Below are 8553 nucleotides of genomic sequence, written 5' to 3'. Positions count from 1 at the left end.
ACAAGATAATTCAACTATTCAACCCATTGCGTCTTAGTGAAATCACATTTTATTTGCCCTCTCCACTTTAATTCATGTGTTATGATTTCTTCATCTAACCAACCAGCTAGTCCAGATCCGCAAAAAAAAATTAAAGCAATTTAACATAGCAACACATCACTCATATATTATATATTTGCGAAAACATGTGATCATGTGCCCAGCAAATACCTTTCATTGAGATACTTATTATTACACGTGCATTGTTCCATTCACTCAGTGATAAATGGATAATATTTTTGAACAAAAATGCAAGTTTTGAACTACAAAGTGATCAAAGATGGAACTACCATGAATATTGTATAAATGAATAACATTGCTACTAACTGGGCATATGGAACTACCATGAATACTAATATTGTCCTTAACACTTGTCTATGGCTAAGTAATGATATCACATTTGTCTTCTTTTTAAGAATATATATGTAAGATCAGTTTTGTGCTATTTTGAATAATTAAATTGGCAATGTTCCTCAATTAAAGTTTAACATAAGGCTTTTAATTAAAGTTGGTCCTCAATTCTTGTTTTATGATATTTTTATTTGGACCAACACAAAAGCTTTGAGTGGGTTTACTAAATAACTCTAAGCTAATTAAGTTTATACATAAGCTAAAAAATGCAAGGAAAAATGGACAAGCATATAGGTGTCACGTTGAAAAGGTTTCTTTTGCAAACTTGGCCGCTGACAATGGTTATCCAACAACAAACAAAAAAGATAATAAAATCATAAAATATTACACAAGAACGAAGCTTGTTGCATGACAATTTGTATCATAAATCACGTTTAGTACCCAATCAACTTTATACAATATTCCAAATAAACTCTTAGAGAATAATCAAATGACAAGGTGAACAAGATCTCTAGCTCTTACCAAGAATTCAATGTTTTATCTTTTATGGGTATGTGCATCATCTAATGCACAAGACCAAGTGCTCCCTTTACAAAAAAAGAACTCGATGTTTTCTTGTTTCGGGGGAGGTCTTTGACCAAGAATATTTCATCTATAAGGATGGCATATATTCATAAAATGGTTAATATATTAAATGGATAAATGTAGGTCTCAGTTCGGGAGGAAGTAGTGGTAATAAGTATAAAGATGGATCTACATGACAAGTATTTTTTTAAAGTACATGTAAAAATAGTGCACACACATGAAAAAAAATTAGTTTTGTCATCAATGTTAAAAGAGCTATTACAGGTTTATTGCACACGGAGTAGTACAAAGTAGCACGAGAGACACTCCAACTGGACGCGCTCCCATTGATCACAAGGAATATATATTTGATTAGTTTTTTTTTCTCATGGATGCAAGTGGATTTGACGACGACGTTCTGTGACCTTGAAACGAATGCGCATGATTGGGTACACTCATGTACAGGACACAGTTTGATTTATGCGAGACATGAGCAGGTGAGGCCAAATGCTTGTTTGTCCATTTGAACTAATCATAAGCCCCCAATTCAAAAATAAAAATTAATCACGTACGCCCCACATCGGTCGTCCATGGAACTGCATCAACAATTTATAAGAACAATCTTCATACGAAGAATAGAGTTCAACCCGAAAACGATAGCTCTAAGTCGAGTAACAACATTTCGTTAATGCACTCGAACAACTGCACTGTATTGTCCTATACTCCATCAACAATAGCGGAGCTACAACAAGTCTAAATGGGTTGCAGCCCGCACGATTTGAAGGAAAATCGGTGAGGTGTGAGAGCAAGTTTGACCATATGAGAAAAATAATAATTGGGCTTCCATATAGGTTGGCCCGCACACCTTGCCTATGTAGCTCATGTCTTACAGGTCGGGCGTTGGAAACATTCTGATCACTTTTTGCTATATTTTTAAAAATAATGAATAAATTGGTAGAGAAATTAAATAGATCACCTCTTTTTTTTATTGAGTGAATAGGTCACCTCTTTGAGGAAAACACGTGGAACTACCACATGTTGCAGGTTTGAACCATCCTGGCCGCTACCTTTGGAACCAGTAAGTAAACGCGCTGAGAAATCAAAACCACTGTAATTTGGAAACCATTGAATAAATATGTAGGAAAATGAAACTTGTGACCTGTGCAAGGAATGAGACGAAACACAATGTACCCGATGCACCTTGGCTCGTTGACGGGCTTCAAAACATTTAAACAGGTTAAGTATATTTTGCTCGATAAACACATATGTTGCTGGATCACAAATCGTGATTACAAGAAATTGCGATTGGGCGCTTCAAAATCTTCAAACCATTTCGTCATTTTGCTAGCTCATTAAACACATCTACCATTGTATTGGGAAACAAGCACGGTTAATAGACACGGTACTGTCGAGTAACCAAGACCCTCAAATCAACCTTGACATACAAGATCAAACAACAATCGAATAAATAGAACATATAGAAGGGGAATAATTCATTTCAATCAACACACAATCAGATTTATGAATCAACTCGGTCTCGGTATATCTCCTACCCTCCAATTCGTCCCCTTATTGCTAAATTGTATGATGGCAAGAAATCAGGTAACCATGTACAAACTACAAATACCTAGTAGCAGTTTATTATCACATCCTAGCGTAGATTAATCAGCACTCCCTCTACTCATAGGCCAACATTATGCCTTGCACGCATCAACAAACACACGATCGACCATCCTCCTCGAATCACCACCGCCTAATTAACCCGATCCTTGATTGAAAGTAATTGAAGCAACTAATCAATCCACGAGCTAGCACCAATCAAATTAACCATTTATAGCTACCAGCAAGCAAATGGAGACGATCCAGTCCATCGGATGGATCGATGGATGGATTTCCGATCTACCACATGTTGGAGTAGTCCATGAGAGGCTAGCCCCGGCACAGCTCCTCCAGATCGACGTACGACCGCGCCGAAGGCATCGGGAATGTGGTGTCCGCGGCGCCGTCAAGAGCGTCTGTGACGAAGAAGCCGAGCCAAGGGCTGAGCAGCACCGACGAAGACATCGCCTCCGGCTTGTAGTTGTGACGCCCTCGGTTTAATCGTACGCTAATCATACACGCAAATGCGTACGGTCAAACCCAAGGACTCACGGAAAGATATCACAACACAACTCTAGACACAAATAAAATAATACAAGCTTCATATTTCAAGCCAGGGGCCTCGAGGGCTAGAATACAGAAGCTCGATAAGCACACGAGTCAGCGGAAGCAACAATATCTGAGTACAGACATAAAACATGGGGTGCCTTAGAGAAGGCCAGCACAAAAGATACAACGATCGAACGAGGCGATGCCTCCTACCTAGGAACCTCCTAAACTACTCCTATCTTCAGCGGCCTCCACGAAGAAGACACCAACGGGGCGACAGGCGTCGGCAGGAAACACCATCTCCTGGGCTCCATCATCTGGTCGCAGCAAACGAATCAAGGGGACAAGGGGGAGCAAAGCAGCGGTGAGTACTCATCCAAAGTACTCGCAAGACTTACATCAGAACTATGCTAAATATGCACCAGTATCAAAGAAGGGGGGTTATATGTGGACTGACTACAGCAATGCGAGAATAGAGAGAGAAGGCCTAGTCCTATAGGAGACTAGCATCTTCAGGGTCTTGCAGCAATAGACGAGAGTAGAACACGGGTAAAACATTAATAGTCATATTGTTGCAGCAATATTAAAGTGAGGTCACGCCTAAAGATCCTCCCTCGACTCCCTGCGAGGAAGCAATCTCGAGGCAAATTAATTCCAGTTAAGTAACAATGGTAGTTGTATAAGATCAGGGCACAACTCCAAATCGTCCTGTAACCGTGGACACGACTATCCGAATAGTTAATTTTCATCCCTGTAGGGGTGCACCACATGTCCCGTCACGCTCGATAACACTCTGGCCGGACATACTTTTCTGGGTCCTGCCCGGCCTCGGAATATCGACACGTCGCAGCCCCACCTAAGACTAATCAGAGAGGCTAGCCCGCCGGTCTAACTCCTAAGCACAAAGGGTTCGTGGGCCCAGTTCCCCTTCGCGCTCCTGCACATGGCGTGGGCGGCCGACGTTAGTCCTAGCATCCCTTAATCACAAGAGCGATGCATCTCGGGACCCCTCGGGCGCGCGCCGCTACATTGCTGGCATCTGAAAAGCTTCGGCTGATACCGCGACGCCGAGTACCCATAATTCTTCCCGCGTAGCCGGTTAGTGCGAAAAGGTCTCCGACCAACCCAGATCAAATACCCAAATCCGTTAACATTTTAATTAGGCCAACTCACAGTCTCACGGGAATCCACCCGTCTTACAACTAAACATCAACGATCCCAATAACATGGTCGAGTAGCTGTGTGGGTATAACATCGGGGGGAATCCGAGGTATCACCCTCGTTGGATTCCGAACGATGTACCCGTCAAGGTGGGCTTAGAGGAATCACCCTCAGGGGTCCCACACTTGAGGGGTTGCACGACAGAGGCATCATCGGGAATGGTGAAAGAGGAATCACCCTCGATAACCACGACCGACTAGCTATACTACAGAGATATCATCATGAGTACTTAGCGAGGTGTCACCCTCGGTACCCGATAGTATCCCTGTAGCCTCGTACAACGAAGGGGGTGTATGTGCTCTGTCGGGTCTGGCTCGTCGATCAGAGATCGAGATTTGAAAACAAGCGGGGCAACTGAACTACGGGGTCAGAGGGGATGACTGCTCCACCTATACTAAGCAGATTTAAAGTACAGGACTGAAAGTAGCAGTTCATCAAAAATAGGCCATGCATCAGATATAGGAGCTAACTACAACGGTAGCTAAATACTAATGCAAGCAGTAGGAAGAAAGACATAGGCGATATAGGAATGATCAAGGGGAGTTTGCTTGCCTTGCTGCTCTGCGGCAAAGGACTCATCGGCAGGGTCATAGATGTACCCGGCAGCAGCGTCAGTCTCGGGGTCTACCGGTAAGAAGAGGGGGAAGAAACAATAAATAATAGCAACGGTGCAACACAAAGCATGACATGGCAAGATGCACGCTAGACATGAGCTAACGCAGCAACATCCGTCATAGACGGGTCGGAAGAATATCTCACGATATTTTCCGAGTCTCGGGCTACTACCGGTCATACTGGAAACGATGGAAATGTTCCATGTTTGCTATGCTAGGGACGCGTGACACACGAATGGACCGTGTATCCGGGTTCGTCTCGTTCTGCTGATCAACTTTCATGTTGAAAATATTTTGATCTGACTTACAGATTATTTAATATTAATTTTTAAAGTTTTATTCAATAATTAGGAATTAAAGAATAATTTTAAATAATTTAATAAAAAGCTATTATGACATCAGCATGATGTCATGCTGACATCAACAGTTGACTGGTCAACTGACTAGCGGGTCCCGAACGTCATAGGCACAAGTTTTAATTAAGATTAAATATTAATTAATCAGATTAATTTAGTGGGGGGACCCACGTGTCATATTCTAATTAATTAATTAACTAATATATCTATTTATTTATTTAATAAAAACATTATTTTTATTTTTATATTTTAATTTTACTTTTCTTTAAAAGGGGTGTGGGGCCTCCCTGTCATAGACAGCGGGGTGCGTTGGCCCCACCGGTAAGTGGCTTTAGGCCAAATACTCGATTTTATTCACAGATACATAATCATGCAAATATCGTATTCCTCCAAATATCTATATACGCAAATACATACATCGCATCTCATACATACATACATACATACATACGCATCTAATACATCATTTATTTTATTTATTTATTTTAACTCTCACAACTCTCACCTCTGTGTTAACACATAGAACTTCACAGAGAGAGAGAGAGAGCTACATCTCCACGAACTCCTACATGAACCTAACGGCGTCGGATCGGAGTGTCGTTCATCGGAACGGAACCGGGACGGCGAGGGGAACGAGATCGTGGGACGAGCTCGAGGAGGGGCTCACCAACGTTGACGAGAGGGCCCGGTGAAGCCGGAGTTCTCCGGAGGCGGAGGTGACGGCGAGGAGGACGACGAGGCGGTGATGGTGACGGCGCGGTTCCGGTGAGGACGGTCGCCGGAGAGGTCACCGAGAGGGGCCCCGGTGAGGAGGGTCCCCCGGAGATGGAGCCGCCGAGAGGGCTCCGGCCGGCGAGATGGAGTTCCCGGAGAGGGAGGCCGATGGTGAGGAAAGGGCTCGATGGAGGTGGTGTCGTGGGGGAAAGGGGGGTCCGAGAGGGAGATGGCAGGGAGCCGCCGGCAGCAGGATGGGGGCTGACGGGAGGGGAGTCGGGCGACGCTGCGGGAGGCGAGGTGTGGGAGGAGAGGGACTCGGTCCCTGGGAGGCAGGGAGGGGCCGACGGGAGCTGTCGGTTGGGAGAGAGAAGGGAGCGAGGGGAGGAGGGGTTACCGAGAGAGAGAGATGGGATGGATCGGGAGTAGGGAGAGGTGGGTTCCTCGCGTGGGTAGTGGGGGGGATCGAGTAGATGGGGAAGGGGGTCTCGCGGGGGTTCTGTCGTGGGGGGTGAAGGGAGACCGAGAGGAGGGAGGCTCGGTACGTGGGGGTTGGTGGGAGTGGGGGCCGAGAGGGGAGGCTCTCGTGCCCTGGTGGCGGCGGCAGGAAGTGTGGAGGGGAGGGAGCGTCCCGGTTAGGGTTTCCACGGGGTTTATACCCCCCGGTGGAAGTGGGCTCGGGTAGTTTAGGTGGCCTGATTTGGGTTCGGCCCAGTGGGGTGAAGGTCTTTTTTTGTATTTCATTTTTAGTTTTATTTTACCCTTTTGCTTATTTCTTTATTTATATATTTTTCTGCATTCTAGTTTAGAAAATATATTAACCATTATTATCTGCTACAAATCAAACATTTTTATATTTTTACATTTGAAAATCTAATTCGTTTGTCTTTAAATTAAATATGACAATTGCTTTGATTTTTATTAAGTGACAACCTAGCTCAGTTAAATATGATGACCTAGCATCATTAGGGTGCGGTTACTGTAGCTTAACTACCGGGGTGTCACAACTCTCCCCTACTAACAAGAATTCTCGTCCCGAGAATCAAGAGGTAGAAGGAAAGAGCTCGGGGTATTCATCACGAAGATGAACCTCGCGTTCCCCAGTGGCTTCATCTTCAGAATGATTTGAACACTGCACTTTAAGGAACTTGGTGCCTTTGCGACGAGTCTTACGCTCAGCTTGGTCGAAAATGCGGACATGATGCTCTTTATAAGATAGGTATTGTTGTAGCTCAAGCATATCATGGTCCACTGCTCGGATAGGATCCTTGAAGCAACGGCGGAGCTGAGACACATGGAAGACATCGTGAACCTAAGAAAGGTTCGCCGACAGTTCCAATTGATAAGCCACTTTTCCACGCCTTTCAAGAACAGTGAAAGGACCAATATAGTGAGGAGCTAACTTGCCCTTGATTCCGAAACGATGTGCACCTCTCATTGGTGTGATGTGAAGATAAGCATTTTCGCCAGGTTGATAGACCATATCCCGATGATGACGGTCATACCGACTCATCTGACGAGACTGAGCAGCCTTCAGATTGTCATGAAAAATGTGGACTTGATCTTTAGTATGTTGGATAATATCCGGACCGAAGAGTGATCGGTACATTGAACGGTGGCTCGAGAATTTCATACGAAGCCAAGTGTAAAGGATACTTTGGAGTCAAAGATGTACAGGAGAGTCAGGTTTCAATCCTGTGGAACTTTGGGTTATGGGTCCACCATGTGGGCTGAGAGTAGACAGTGGGGTGACATATTATATGGTCTTGGTATCAAGACATGTCAGAGGATAGCCTGTCAGTTATGTTGGAACAACATATCGGTACCAAGGGCGGGGACGAATAGAACCATCTTCCTGCTCGTTACAACGAGGCGGACCAATAGGCAAAGTTCTCGTTCACCGACGGCTACCGGAATGTTATCCACAATAGTAACTGGGTTTTACTGACAAATTTATATACCGAGAATTTTACTTAAGCAGGGAATTAACACTGCTTAGATAAGTTATGCCACAAGAAAGTTCAAACAAACCAATGGGAATGAGAATGTGTTCCCTCACACAAAGAATTTAAATTATACCATTCCCGAGGAAAACATAGAGTATGGTATACATGATAGGTCATTAAGTGCCTATCCATCTGGATAAAGAGGCAAGAGGGAGCATGATGTTTACCCATACCATTCGGTTTGGATAACGGATCAGGAACAATTTAGCATTGCGCTTTCAATGTTCCTGTTGAAATTTGAAGTACCACATCCATGCTTCGAGGTAGCATCGATATGGTCATCAGATGAAGGTCGGACTTATGGGTATACAAAGAGGATTCAGGAGGAGTAACTTATGACATAAGTCATATATTCTTCGCATGGAAGATGGCGAATCTTTCATATGGAAGAATTTATAACAATAGGTCCTTCGGCCCAGTGTGCGAGACAAGACATCACCGTACCGGTTTTCCTAAAGTCCAAAGTTATAACTATTGGGATATGTGCCCGAGATTTAAATCTGATTGGTGCCGGTACACCTCAGACTCAATATGCCTGAG

This window comes from Hordeum vulgare, chromosome 4H (assembly GCF_904849725.1).
Source record: "Hordeum vulgare subsp. vulgare chromosome 4H, MorexV3_pseudomolecules_assembly, whole genome shotgun sequence".
Taxonomy (NCBI): domain Eukaryota; kingdom Viridiplantae; phylum Streptophyta; class Magnoliopsida; order Poales; family Poaceae; genus Hordeum; species Hordeum vulgare.
The sequence above is the reverse complement of the archived record's forward strand: the minus strand, read 5'-3'. Positions refer to the sequence as shown.